Genomic DNA, 14,263 nt, shown 5'->3' on the forward strand with positions numbered 1-14,263 from the left:
AATACATGAACTTTTATTAGATACGTTTTATTTAGAACAATTTAATTTTAATTATGAATTGTTTTTGCAGTGTTACTGATATCCAATTAACCAACTACCCAATTAAAATGTAATTAGAAAAAAATAATTCAAAGTTTGATATTAGAACATATGTAGCCAAGAAATGTCTGAGGATTGTTATTATTAGAGAATGGTAGTTTTTTGCCAAACTATTTTCATATTTTATACAATAAGCTCTAAATTCAAACCTAACTTTAAATTTACATGAGCCAAAACCTTGAAAAATATGTAAGACAGAAATTTGAAGACATAAGGCACACAAACATATTTAGTACTCTTTTTGTACTGAAAGTTATCCACAGTCAACAAAAATCCACATAAAGTAAGGTATTTTGGTAAGCACATGACTATTAAGCCATCTAACAGCTATTTTCAGTGAAATATCTAAGATATTTGGAAGAGTTTTTCTATGATGTTAATATTATTGGGCAACAGAGCCATCATTATTAAAAATTACAAATAAAATATTTTATTTTTGCTTTGAAGATAAAGCAACTAATATTAGAGGAAAGAATACCAATTTATCTTATGAGTTTAAGAATACTGAATGGTTAATTATACCGAAAAGGCTAGATTTGTGTTGGAAAATTTAAAATTTCCTTTCTTTCGGGGAGCTTTTGCTCAGGTGCTTTGGGTAAATATTCAACGCAGTGTGTGTTAAGTTTGAGCTATGCAACTCTCATTGAAGTTAATGGGAATCTCTGGGCAAAATCTGCTCATGCTGTGCTAAACATATACCCCCTTAACGTTTGAGTAGTTTTTCGGCTATCGTGGATACTAAAATAGAGTTATCATGGCCCACAGTATAAATATATATTTAGATAGTTTTAAAAATATTTATTTGATATACGGTTATGCAAATTTTTGTATCAAGCTCAAATCTAGCTCAAACCTTTTAATATTGAAAATATGTGGGTTAAGTGAACTACACTATACATTTTACTTCAGACAAGACAGGGATGCTATGCTTCATTTTGCCTTCATTTTACTCTATGCTGTGGTTTGGAAAAGAAGCCATTACTGAATAAAGTAAGAAAACCCAATGGATATGTTCATGTAATGCCATATGTTAGGAGTATTCTTATAGTTTCCCTCTTTTTCTCAGTGGTCCTTATTTTTAATCTAAGTACATCCAAATCTTGAAAAACATTCTATCTAGTGAAGCTACACATTGAGTTTCACCGATTTATTTTTTTTCCTTCCTTTTGCTGGTTGAGGCAAAATACACACTCATACATGTGTCCTATAAAGTTTGCTCCTAGCTTGTTTTCTACTTTAGTACAAGTAGATGTTTTATCATTAATATGCTTTGCCATTCTTTTTTAAATACTTGATTTATAGAAACTCAAAACTGTTGCAAAGCTAATTTATCAGATATTTACTGTATTATGTGTTGATTTTGGATGGTATTATTTAGTTGTAGAATCTTGTGCCTTTATAAATAGTCAACAGAGAATAACTTTTTGATCATCGAAGAATGATGATAAAACAATTCTTATTTAGTATTTTCTGCTTAACTAGGTCCAGGTAAGAAACATCCTAGGTTTTGCTTTGACTGTTAGTGCTTTATATTTGTGTGAAGAAACTTTGATATAGGAAGTTTCTGATGAAATATTAATACAAGAAGGACATGTAATCTGAAAATATATATTAAATGAGAGAATATAATAGTGATATAGTATATTTAAAGAAAAGGCAATTAAAGTATTGTTGAAGGTATTATTTTGATTTTGATAGAACAATCATAGAATAATTCTACAACAGACTTCCTTTACAAAATTTGGGTTTCCCTGTTCCAGAAACACTTTGTTTTTCATTCACAAATGATGTTATTGAAGATTACTATCTAAGCATAAGTCACTGTTAAATACTCTAAAGGATAGAAAGATGAATAAAGTACTTTTAATAGAGGAGAGATTATACAGTTAAGAGTGATGAAAACTGTTTTGGACTTACTGAGTTCAAAATGCCTCTAGATGCAATAAAGAAGTACTTTCTAGTTAGATTAAAATTTGAAGTTCACAGTTTTGGTAGATATTAAAGGGACAGATTTTATAGTTTTGAGCGCAGAAGTGTTAGTTGAAAATCTCGGATTCAAGTAGATCACTAAAGAAAAACAAGTGGAATAAGAGGTTAAAAGGCTTTAGACATAATACAAATAAGAGAAATAATTTGAAGAGTTAGGAAGAGATTGTGAAAATAATAGACAAGGACAAAACAATTTGAAGAAAAATGAAGTAATCAAATAATCTAAATGTTCTGCAATGTTATTGGCATACCAACCTAGAAAAGGCAATATAATTTATTAATCAATGAGTATGTTTAGTAGTTTGAAAGAGGCAGAACTTGGGTTCTAAAATTTTGAGATGTGAATGGAAAACGAAGAAATTAAAGCTGCATTAAAACACTCAAAAATTATATCAAGAAATTGGTCATGAGAATAAGGAATTAAGTATAATGGTAGTATGATATAGAGCAGAAATTAATGGATAAGTTTTTTGTTGATTTTTTTTTTTCATGGTAAAAATTTGCATATTTTTCAATAGGAATATGTGTTAATTTATAGTGCAAACTGGGTCACTACTGACAGTGAAAAGGGACTATTAGTATTTACTCCAGGACAGTAGGCATACACTGAAACTGTGCCCAGCAAACTAAGATATAATAGCTACCCTATTTATAAGTAAAGGGAATTAGCCTAATAATTTTTAATGCTAATCTGTTGGGTGGACAAGATGGGGTAGCATGGAAAGCTTTTAGGATTCTAGGTGATGTAGAAAACAAAAACATTGTGACATATATTCCTGAGATAATTGCATCTAGTGACAGTTTCCCAATGATTGGTCATAATGTAGAGGCAAAACTTGTAAGGCCTACGCCAGTTGTTTCATTAAATATTAAAGAGTATCTCCCTTACAATGAAAGGGAATGACAGAAACACAGATATGACATGGTAAACAAATTTTACTCAGGCATGTATCCACGGCATATAAAGGAGTATGACAAAGAATACTGTACATTATAAGAAAAAATAGCCAGAATTTTTTTTTTTTTTCAGATATAATATGTGACGTCAAAGATTTAGATAAAACTTTGTTTCACATTTTAAGTAATATTTTTTTCCCCTAAAAGTAGAGTATTTTCCTGATAAATGTGGTTGGAATGTTAGGTGATATGATTGGCTTCTCTTTACACTAAGAGGGTCTCATTTGATTTGTTACACTATCGAATTTGCCTAGTCCTCTTCCTGCCTTATTGTGTACTGTTCTCTGTAGTCCTTCAAGCTGAAAATTGATCTCCAGTCAGTAGTGTGCAGTGATTCGACCTGCTCCAAAATCATTCCTGCTCTGTGAATGAAATTCATCGTGGGAGACTTGATTACTATCTCTCTTAGGCCTGACCTGGTTGAAAGGGCTGTCAAGCTGACTGAAATTTGGATGCTGTGGACGTTTGCCATAAGGAATTCTTTGTTCACCAAAAGAGCTAAATTGAGCAGAGATGAAGGACTGGTGTTTATTGATTTCTTTCCCTCCTTGCTTCTGAGCAGCTAGAGGACAGGACACAAATTTAAATGCTATACCCTCAGCATTTAAGTAATATACTCTTACAAGTCTTCTTGATATGATTTCACATAACTTTATAAAACAAAGCAAGTTTTATATTTGAAAAAAAGAGACATATTTAGCTAGCTAATCGAAACCCAAAGAGATTTCGACCCAAAGAGATTATCTGGGTTTATAGTAGGTACTCTTGAAAGTTGATAGTAATGTCAGTTTCCTTCCTATAGGGATCAAACCATCCTTTGTTTGAAATGAAAAGTCAGTTCTTTGATGTTTCACTGAGGCTTTTCTTCCTTTTCCTTCTTTTTTTTTTTTTGTGTGTGTGTGTTTCTAACTTATTTGTTTTAAAAAAGAAATTAAGTTTTCTCATTTATTAAAAAAAAAAGAAAGAAAAAAAAGATAGATGCTCAATGAAAAGCCCACCATACAGAAAATTAGAGGAGAATAAAATCAACTGATATTTCTATAAAAATAATTTTTGTTAAATTTAGGTCACTATTCTTTCAGATATCTCTTTGTGTTCATATATTGAATTGATGGTGTTCTGTAAGCTGCTTTTCTTTACTCAACAGTGTGTTATGACAGCTTTGTAAGGCAATGATTATAGGTCTGTGTTCTCTTTTTATGACTGTACAGGATTCAGGTATTGAACTGATTTTGTAATGATGGGCATGTGGAGGTGTTCCGGTTTTCTAATATAAGCAAAGCTGAGGAATAACTTTGACTTACTCATTGTTTGTTGTCAGGAGAGAACTCTTCAAGTGGCCTGAACACACAGGGATGTATTAGCAGGGGACACACATGCCTCCTAGAACCTCAGGATGTTCTAGCCTCCTTTAGCGCTTGGAATCAAGAAATAAATTGGGGTCACTTTTGGGTATATTTCATTCTGTTAGTTTCTCTTTAGTATCCGCCGGCAGTCTTTGCATCTGTATGTTTAGTGGAAAATGTCTACTCCAGTACTACATGTCCTCACAATTTAATTTTGATTAAAGTTTTCATTTTTATTTCAAAATTCCAAGGATAGAGACAGTATTTGGTGTCAAGGGGCTCTTGCTTTTCTAATCAGTTAGGTTCAAAGGAGGGGTAATGTAGCCAGCACACTCAGCAGGGACAAGGGAGGTAGTTTGTGATGACGGAGAGAACACTTTTGCATTCAAGTGTTTTTGTGCCCATCTGATTATAACCCTAGGATAAATACCTCTAAGTAAAGTTTCAGATAAAAAGTATGTACTGTAAATTTTAACATATCCAGTCAACTTGATTATCAGAAATGTTTTCCCAGTAGACACTCCTTCCAATAATACCTGAAATGTTTTTTTCTTTGATGCTTACACCAACAATACTTAGTTGTCAGTCTTTTCACTTGGAACATATGTCATAGCCAAAAAATTATGACAAATTATGTTTCAATGAAATATGTTTAAAAGCAAAGTTAAAATATTATACATATAATTCCCAGTGTCTTTTCCTTCTGTTTAAATTTTCACATATATTTTATGGTCTCTTTTGTTCAATTTATAGGAGCATTTTTTAATATTTGGTTTATTAGTATTTTGTCTATCATTGATCACAAGTTATTTTCCCACTTAGACTTTCTACGTTGTTCATGCTGGTTCTGTCATACAGACATTACTTTTTTTATTTAGTCAATTATTAAGCAATATGAAATTTTGGGTTTGAGGAATATACACTCTAAAATAATGTTAACTTTACCTGTACATAATAGTTTCTAACATTGCTAGGTATAAATTGCTAGTAGGGAGATATATATGTATGTATATACATTTACTTGCAGAGTTTAGTCATTTTTCTCACTTGAATGCATATATTGAAATTTCAAGTCAGTTTTTTCTTTCCTGACTTGGGACACTAGGAGTACAATCTTTGAACTTTTCTAATGGGACTGGTAATAAAAAGGTGGGCACCTTCACTTTTCATTGGAGTAGCCAAATTTCTAGGATATTGTGGCTTCATTTCATCTACTGTAAAACGAGACAGTTGGAACTATAATTTTTACAAATATGCAGCATCTGTAATTTATCAGACTATTTACACGTGTTCTTCATTTGTCATTTCAAAACCGTAAGATAGGTTGCCTACTTTTTATGTGGGGAGACTCTGAGGTTCAGAGAAAGGAACTAAACTTTGTTATCATGTGGTTAGTATGTAAATAGAACTGAAATGTGAATTTTAGTTCTGTCAGAATAAAACCTGTCATATCCCTAATTATCATGTATTTATATATGTATTTATTAAAGTGATACAAGCTCTTTGCACGAGAAACTTGGTTTCCAACTGGGAAGAGGATGTGTTTAATGAGTGTTTGTCATGCAGACTAGTGATTCCTAAATACAAGAGCACCAGTTCTGGAGGGTTTGCAAATATGCAAGAACATTTTCCTTTGTCATGTTGACTATGAGTTGCCACTGGTATTTAATGATTGGGGTACAGCGATATTACACATTTTGCAATGCCTATTTCAGGTCCTAGAATAAAGAATTTCCCCCACATTTTCCACTGGCATCTCCATTGAGAATCAGTTTTTCCCTATGAGATCTCTGTAGGACATTGCTTCTTGTTGTATTACTAGAAGGATATGTGTTGTATGATATGCAATACCTTTTCACTTTAGTCTCTTTGTATGTACTGACAATCTCCTAGAGTAATAACCACAAATAGGAACAGCTATACTAATGGGACAATAACTATTACCACCGTTTTACCATCTAACCCAGATTCTCAATACTAGGCACATTTGTTTACTAAGAGAATATCCCAAGCTTCATGAGGTTATAGAGTATACGGATAATCTGTTTCTATGATATGACTTTTTCCCTATCAGAATATTTAACTGATAACTACCCTCAGGCTTATATTCTGTTAATAGTTAACTATCAAAATAACTCTACTTTTCAGGGGTCTTTCATGTTACTTTCTCTTGGGCCATGTTTTTCTCTACTCGGAATGCCGTTCCCTTTTTAGTTTACCTCAGTAGATCTAACCCACTTTTCATTGTGTTCAGGTACATTTCCTCCTGGAAGTCTTCCCTAAAGTCAGAGGTGTAGGGGTAAGTGTTCTTCGTTTGCAATTCCAGAACATTCTGTCCATATTGCTTTTAAAGAATTTACTGTATTTCAGATTTCTGTTCTTGCTTCCCCTCTGGCCTGTAAGATCCTTAAAGATAGGAGACAATGTTGATTTCAGTAGATAAAAGGTTATAGAGTCATTTCTCTATGATTGGAGTTAAATTAATGTTTGAACTACTATTGATGAATATACCACCAAGGTGAGAACCTTGAGAGCGATTTTTGGAGTGAGCTGTCCTTGCACCAATTCAAACTATCAAAACACTGGATTTTGTTTTGGCATTCTTTTGATTGTAATAAACCTTGTAAAATATTTTGTTATGTCCTCGTCACAAAAGAGATGCTTATATGGCTTTAAATCGATCACAGAATTCTAAATCTATCATCAAATTTGGCAATAGATATGATTTAAGGGTTAATAAGACTAATTTTTTGTTAAAATTTACTCTGCAAAGGCTTTATTCAAAAACTAAGAAATAATTGGCATTAAATAAGCAATTTAGTCAAAGTAGAAGATAATCACATATACTTTTCAAGTAAAGTAGGAATAGAAATTAACACCCATGAATAGGAGAGAACACTTGGAAATTTATTAATGACTTCTATTTCTATTGTGCACTATCATCATGAATTGACTTACAAGCTTATAGCTTGATTAAATCCTAAAAAAAAACAACAACAACAAAAAACAAAAAAAACTTTAGTGGGCCTCTGCCACTATTAAAATGCAAATATTTGACATTAAAAGTATAAGAAAACACTGCAAATGGAATTCTTGGATAATTAAGTATTCTAATTTAAAGGAAGTTCAGATTGATAAAGTGTGAACTAGATATTTCAGTTTTCTAGTTATATTACAAATATTTCTAAAATACTTTAGCTCATTATTTTAGAAGTAGGGCTTTATAAAAATCATATATCTTCTTTGATGCAGGATCTTATAGTGCCTGAGGATCAAAATATGAAGTTTCCAACTGTAAATGTGGGTCATGAATGAAATTATGTGACATATCTCCTGAGTGCAGGACCTACTCTAGAGAATAGCGTTTTAAGAATAATTTATAAAATGTTTTCTTGTGATTTATCTCTTTTTGTTAAAATTATGTGCAGTAAAAAAGAGTTGAACTTTTTAGTTGAGGTTTTATTGATAATTAAGTTTTTAATGTGTCTGTGAAATATAAGCTCTTTTGCTAATCAATGTTAGTGACCAAAATGGAATACTAATTCAAATAAGTAAATGATTAGAGGTTGACAGAAAAACTAAAATATCACTTAAATTAAGTTCTATTTCTCCCGTTACGATATTTATCTGAGCTTGCTTTCAGCATATCAATAAACCACAGATTAAAATGGACTCGTTTGAGTCCAAGTCCTAAGCACATGATGATATTTATTGAATCCTTATTTTCTTTGGACTTTTTTGTAAATTAAACAAAAAACAATACATTGTGAACTTTCAACAATACTGACATTTTTAATAACTTTTAATCATACTGATGTTGCTGACAGACCTAATATCTTCATGATCAACTAGCTATGCTATATAAAGTTTTATCACATAGAGCTGTAATGACTCAGCGGACATGATTTGAACTCTTAAACTTTTGAATTCTTATAATTATGCACTAATGGGATTCTGGCTTACTTTGGGTTCTGTTGTATAGGGTACTACTGGTAAGACATTACAATATATGTATGTATAGTATAACATCCTGGGAAGGCACTAAATTAGAAGCTGCCTTAATTTTATTTGAGACTGTCTCTTATATGTTGTTTCCTCTCTTCTGAATATGTACAGTTCTGATTAAAACTTTATGTTTTATGGAACTTCCTGATCTTTGTATTACCAAACATCCTTCAAATTAAAATTTCATTTGCAAAAACTTATAAAAATATTTCCATAGTTTACAGATAATCTAAATGTATTATTTTTTTTTTTTAATCTGAGGATTAGAATTGATTTTCTAGAAGACTGGAGAACAGGGAGAGAAGTTCCACCCTTGGAACTTTTTGTAAAGTGCTGTGTTCCTTCTGGTGTAATCAGGAAAGAAACTCTGAGGAGGATACTGTGTAGTGGAGGGATATTAATTACTTGTAACAAAGTTTAAAAGGGTATATTTGGCATGAAATAAAAGTAAATAGAAGCATTTTCAAGTTTAGATTAGATACCTAATACTTTGTTGAGAAAAATACTATCAACAGTGCCCATCACTAAATGTTGTATGGGGCAAACTTCCTTTCTCATGCAAACAGTGATTAGTTTCTACAGGACTAGAAAATGTGCCTCCGAAGCCAGGTTTCTCTTGCCATATTTTAGGACCCTGGGAAGACTTCTGCAAATGTCTGCAATTGGATTTTACTACGTTAATCTCTCTCTTTTTCTCTGGTTAGGAACAAAACACATGAATAGAATTTTCTATAATATATATTTTAAAAGACTCCTAGAGAAGACTATAAAATGTATTTTTTCGAATTTAGTTAGATTTTTGAGACAGCTTTGGTAGGATTTTTCTATTCATCAAATTGGATTTAGGAAGAGAACTATCGTTCTAATAGGTTAAATGGGGTAACATATCAAGTCTTAAGGTGTATCCTACCATAATATGGAATAAAATTTCCCAAATTTATATAGTAGCCCCTAGATTTGCTTCTCATTAAACATAAAAGAATGACTATTATAATCCATAGAAATTGAATTTATAACTGTCCCTTTTGAAAACACAATAATAGACTGTTTTTATGGAAAAAAATAGAATTATTTCAGAGTTTGCTGAAAATAATAAACTAGTTTATTAAAAACAAATAAAATGTTGAGTTAATAACCAGTTATCTATTTTTGTATGAAGAAAAGATATTTTAATGAACCTCATGTCTTTATGGAGAATTTGAATTGGGTTATGAACATGGGCTTATTCTTCATAAATGGGGGATACCTAGAAATGCAGTGCTTAATACATGGATTCCTTTTCATTCTGTTTTACTCTTTAAATTATTCAGTTTTTAAAGAAATATCATTACCGTTTAAGATTATCCCTGTAATGAGAAATCACAGTATGCATGTTGAAAAATGGTTCCACTTCATCTTTTCTCATTCATCTCCTAGTGTAATTATAAATGCATGAGTGCATTGTGTGGCTATTCAGGTCAAATTCTCTTTCAGGATTGATGTTCCAGTTGTAAAGTTTATCCATCTATTAACACCCTGAAATGTCAAAAGCTTCATTTTTTTAAGAATAGGATGTCGGTTTTTCTTTTAGAGCAATTTACCCAGCACAAAAGCAAGAGATTTGACAGTTGCAGCCATCAGGGCAAAGACTGGTTGATGATTTGAGGCAATACGAGTAAATGTTCAAACATGTATCAGGGTCCCCACTGTTTATGTTTCTAGGACAATGCATGAGGTCAAATGGAAGTACAGATCAGAATGATCCATGTGTGTGAATAAAAATAGCTGCATCTGATCCTAAATTTCAGGTTTTGAGAAATACTTCTTCATTCCTGTTAACTATTTCAAACTCTTCAGTAACTTTTGTATTGCAACCAAGTATATCATTGTGATTGCATGAAAGTAAAGAAATTTTCAATTCAGTATTGTTTACATCTCAGTATTCACAACTCTTATGCAATGCTTTTCATTGATAATTATAATTTTTATAAGCATAGTAATGATGAGGAGACCAAAGATATCTATATGTGTGGAAAAGATGTTGGCTAGAGAACAAAGATTCTATATAATAATAATGTAGACTATATAAGATGTATTCTATAAGTACTTAATTGTAATACGTATATAAAATTCACAATATATATACAACAGTGAAATTGGTATAAAATACTGTTAATATGAATGTGGTAATGGTTTCACAGTGTATGCATATATTAAATCATCACGTTATATGCCTTAAGAATTTTTTTTTTAATACTGTAAATAGTATTCAGATCAGTGAAAGACTACACAAGCCACAGTTTTCTATTTGGCAGTCAAATCCAAACAATAAGAGTCTTGTCAAATCTTTCTGAAAATTCTCCTTTTTGTAAGAGAATGAATTGGGATGGCTGTTTCTCTTTTCCATTTCAAAACTAAGTTGGAATTGAGTAATGATTCAGTTATTATTCACACTCCACATGGATTGAAAATTCCTTCCTACATGCCCATGTTGTGGGGTTCCGACTAGTCTGCAGTGCTGGAGGGCCTGTGAAACCGAGCCTCTGCCCCTTTCTTTTATTTTCACTCTGGGTAGGACTGTGCTGTCTTGAGAAAGTCTGTGTGTTTAAAGTTTTCCTCTCTCAAGGCTCAGTAAAGAGCAAGGAGGGTAGCCAGTTATTTTGGTGGCTTGTTTTCCTCAGTGTGTAAGTGTGTGTGTGTGTGTGGGGGGGGGTGGGGGGTGGTGGTGAGGGTGGAAATCGGGCTCATTATGCCTTTCAGTTTATTCGTTTGTTGGTCCCCTGTCAGCCTGCCAGCCCTCTCAGTGGGATAACTGCTCTTTGTATAATAATCTGCCAACATTCATGGTGGTTGCATTCACTGTACCCATTCTACTGTGGAACTCCATTACGACTGGGGTTTGAATGCAAAGCTTCATGATAGCTGGGTATAAACAGTGTGCTAAGACACAAAGGCATCCTTTGTATTTCCTGGTCTTCTTATAATTGACCCTTTCAAAAAACAAAAAACAAAACAAAACAAAAAACACACTAGCTTTGAAGAGGGGATTTTCTGGAAATAGGAAGGAAAATACATCTAGTTACCAATGTGTTTCATTCCTTCATATTATTGTGTTGGTGAGCGGGTGAGATTCTGACTTGAAAACGTGATTTGTTAGGCTAACGTGGGCTACACTTGAGACTAATTTTCTACCTGTGGAGGTGTGAGTGAATTGGCCCTTGTTTTCTTGCAGTTACCTTGCCTGGCAGATGGCTGCATTGATGATTCTTAGCATGTGCCTTAGAAGTGCCTCTCTGATCCTTGTCAACTGTTGCTTTGTCCACAGCACTTCTGTAGAATTCTTAACCCTGAACTCTCTTCTCAGAGGGAGATGTGCCTCTGACCTCTTTATGGTTGCCTCTTCTGACTTTCTTTTGTTTCTTCTGTCTTGTCTGTGGTTATGTGAGATGGTTTTAATAATAAAAAAATGACAGAATCTTTAATCAGCAGACAAGTGACAATTACAAATTAAACAGGGAAGGTTTGTTTCTTTCTTCCACACCCCTACCCATTACTTCAGAGACAGAATTAAAGCCCTGAGTTATGAAGAGAAGCAACACATTTGGATGCTAAAGCAAACTAAGGGAATTGCCATGCCTCTGCTTTTTTTCATTCTCTGCCCCTGCCACAGAACTTGCAGAAGCTTTGTGAAGGTCAAGGTACTCTCTCTCCCTCTCATCCCCTTTTCTGTTTTGTTTTGTTGAAATACTTGACTTAAATGGAAATGATATGTTCACTCTTTTTGTGAAAAATCCATGTAGACAGATATTTAAATAATCACATTAAAGTATGAGCATCTGAGGAGTGCTCTGCTTCATATGTTTTCTCATGTGATGAACTAACACACATGACCATGAAAGTTAGTGCTTCCTTTGGAGATTCTTTGGCTTTTTAAGATAAATACATCTGTTCATATTATAGAACTTTGGTTGTTTGGGCAGAGCAGTGACCACCATAAAATGTTACACACATACACACACTAAAGATAGCAATGTTTGCTAAAATCTTAAGTACAGACAGGTATAGTCCCTAGGTCTTTAGCTACTGTAATTAAAAGAAAAAAATCCTTATATCGTGTTCTTTGTAATGTTGATTTTAATACACTTTCACAGTAATATCTTAAGGACTTCCATGAAAATATAGAATGGAGGAAACCTGCCTTTCTGTTGTTTATGTCTGTAGGTAGTTCTCAAAATTTAGTGTGTTTGTGATCCACTGGGTGTTTGTGTGTGTGTGTGTGTGTGTGTGTGTGTGTGTGTGTGTGTGTTTAAAAGGGATTGAAAGAGAGAGAGAGAGAGAAGAGATTGGTTTGATTTGCATGTTGAGTAAACATTTTGACTTTTATACAAGAAGCTGCTCGGAAATCATAGGGTGAGGATCTCTGAGATAAGTCATGTACGGCATCTAATCTTATAAATATATCATTCTTTTTGGAGGCTCTGCGCATCAAGTGAGCTGATTTAACTATGCATTTCTAAATTTGATCACCAGAAGAGCATTTTAATTTATATATACTCTTATTTTTTTAATATATGCATTTAAATAGTATTGTGTAGAAAGCATCATATATTGGTTTCCATTCATCATTCAAAACTATTTAATAACTACTCAGTGAAAGTCAGGTTGAGAATCCTAACAAGCATTTTGTATGAATGTGCAATATTGTAGTCTTCTGACAAATGTTAGGTAAACTAAAAAAAATATATAACAGTATTATGAAAGTGTATTTTGTATTAAATAGAGCTTATCAAATAGTGCCATTTCCATTTGACAGCAAACTTGACTCATAAGCATTCCATTTCACACATACACAGTAATTCCTAACCTATACCACTGCTCTCATTACTGAATACTGATGGTAGTGTAGGGAAGATTTTTAAATTTTCTTTATAGGCCCACCAATGTAGTATATTTAAGTGTTTTCCTGTCACACTGATCCTTTGCAGTGATTGATCCAAACTCACTCTTTTCTAGTCTTTGCTCATGATACTTCTCAGTACTTCCTATTCAAGAATTATAAGAATATTTCTAACTCATAGGTTTATTTTGAGGCTTTATGAAAACATGCATGCACAAGCTCTTACCACAGTGCTTCATACATACTAAAACTTCCATAAATGATTAATTAGGTGGTCAGGAGTGTCAAGGAAACACATACAATGTACAGATTTGTTGATTATGGGAACAGCATAGTTTTGTTTTATTTAGATGTTTGTTAACCTCAACAATGCAGTGAAATTTAGTTTATCTTTTATGCTGAAAGAGATCTGAGAGATATTTAAGTCAACATCTGTTCCACAATCTTTCATTTTAGAAAAAGAGGAAAATGTATACAGAATAATGAATGAGCTGGCACTGCATTTGGTTTATCTGATGCAGATATGAAATATGCATCTTTTAGCCTCACTTGTACTCATGGATATTAAATTATGGTGCTTTAACTCACAGAGGTTGAGACCATTGTCGTCAAGTAGCACCCATTTGAGAACCATTTATACCATGCAAGAGACTGTGTGTATTTTAAATATTAGCAGGAATGTGAAATTTCTTTTGTACTTAATTTTCAAAATATTTTTTTTCTTTTGAATTTGTTCTAGTGACAACATAGAGCTACACAGATATTTAAACAGCCTTGTTACTAACATCGTCTTGCCCTTTGTATATGTATTCATGTAAGTTGGCAAAGATGGTTCTGTAGTTTGGCAATGGTTCTGTGTGATGATGGAGCCCACGGGGACATTCTTAGATCTCTTGGTCCTTGGGCTTATAAAGCTAGGGTGTTTTGGAGTCAGTCTTTTGCCAGCTGGCTTATTCTCAGAGGAGGTAGTCTGGCAGCAACTCTTCAGGCA

The 14,263-nt window shown here is 32.9% G+C and overlaps 1 protein-coding gene across 31 annotated transcripts in view; it reads left to right on the forward strand.

The window, feature by feature from the left end:
• ADGRL3 (adhesion G protein-coupled receptor L3) overlaps positions 1-14,263 on the forward strand; it is a 756,105-nt gene that overhangs the window by 119,957 nt on the left and 621,885 nt on the right. Inside the window, exon 2 of one of the 31 annotated variants that reach the window (XM_074324495.2) lies at positions 6,646-6,690. The exons of the other annotated variants lie outside the window; for them this stretch is intronic. The gene's annotated coding sequence lies outside the window, so the exon portion shown is untranslated. The remainder of the gene's footprint in view (positions 1-6,645; positions 6,691-14,263) is intronic. 31 annotated transcript variants of the gene reach the window in all.

This window comes from Rhinolophus sinicus, chromosome 1 (assembly GCF_057876585.1).
Source record: "Rhinolophus sinicus isolate RSI-liver-muscle chromosome 1, RSI-T2T, whole genome shotgun sequence".
Lineage (NCBI taxonomy): Eukaryota > Metazoa > Chordata > Mammalia > Chiroptera > Rhinolophidae > Rhinolophus > Rhinolophus sinicus.